Source organism: Tigriopus californicus, chromosome 11 (assembly GCF_007210705.1).
Source record: "Tigriopus californicus strain San Diego chromosome 11, Tcal_SD_v2.1, whole genome shotgun sequence".
In the NCBI taxonomy this organism is placed as follows: Eukaryota; Metazoa; Arthropoda; class Copepoda; order Harpacticoida; family Harpacticidae; genus Tigriopus; species Tigriopus californicus.
Window position 1 is genome coordinate 5298831 of NC_081450.1, and position 875 is coordinate 5299705.

An 875-nucleotide genomic window follows, 5' to 3' on the forward strand; every position below is an offset into this window, starting at 1 on the left:
CTACTCTTTCAAATTCCCCGTTTATTTGCAAGGACTGGACCATCAATCCAACTTCGATAAGGCAATGGTCGCTGACAGATAGGTGCCAAGGTAAACCCCGAAAATGTCCGAGGATTCAATGCGAAGTCTACCCACTCCAGGATGATCAACGCTCAACTTTGAACACGAAATTTCATCCTTGCAGACCATTAAAGTGCTTACACCACGTGCATATATCGTGTCCTTTCTATGTTTCCATCATATCACATGATAGCCAGGGAACTTAAGCTCGCTAAAAAACGTTCGTCCGTTTTTTTCTTGATTCTAAAAAGTGTGCTTATAGATGATAATAATTTCGTTTGGACAAACTTCTTTTTATCCCCAGGCGAAAGACAACAGACCATGTTATTCTAAGGCTTGTTCATTTCTAAGGCATATCCTTCGTATGTTGTAAAATGTTATTACTTATTACTGTAACGATATTGAACACGTCTGTAACAGATGATAAAAGTAAGGACTGGCATTTTTGGATCTGTTAAAAGTGAAAATCGGAGCTATTGGGGGGCAGGTTTAGTATTCAGATTTGGCCCAATTAGGCCGAAACAGTATTTGTTTTTAAAGCATTGTTTATTTGTTTGTTTGTTTGTTCGGAGTCAGAAGACAGCTCTCTCGCTCAGCTTGCTTCTGATGATGGGTGTCCCAATGAAGGGATATTCCCGCTCCGTTGTCGCAACTAAACGTGCAACATTAATTATTACCTCACCGTCGGGAATGATCGCAGGTTCGCCCATTTAAGTGGTTAAGGCAGCAACTTATGCTGTAATTTAAACACCGTAAAGAAGCTTGGACTCGGCAAGCCTGGGATCGAACCAGGATTCGCAAATTGGAAAGCGGTT

At 41.1% G+C, this 875-nt stretch overlaps 1 protein-coding gene across 3 annotated transcripts in view; it reads right to left on the bottom strand.

Moving 5' to 3' along the window:
* The window catches only part of LOC131890079 (hemicentin-2-like), an 18373-nt gene that overhangs the window by 16593 nt on the left and 905 nt on the right, over nucleotides 1–875 (bottom strand). The gene's annotated exons all lie outside the window — the stretch shown is intronic.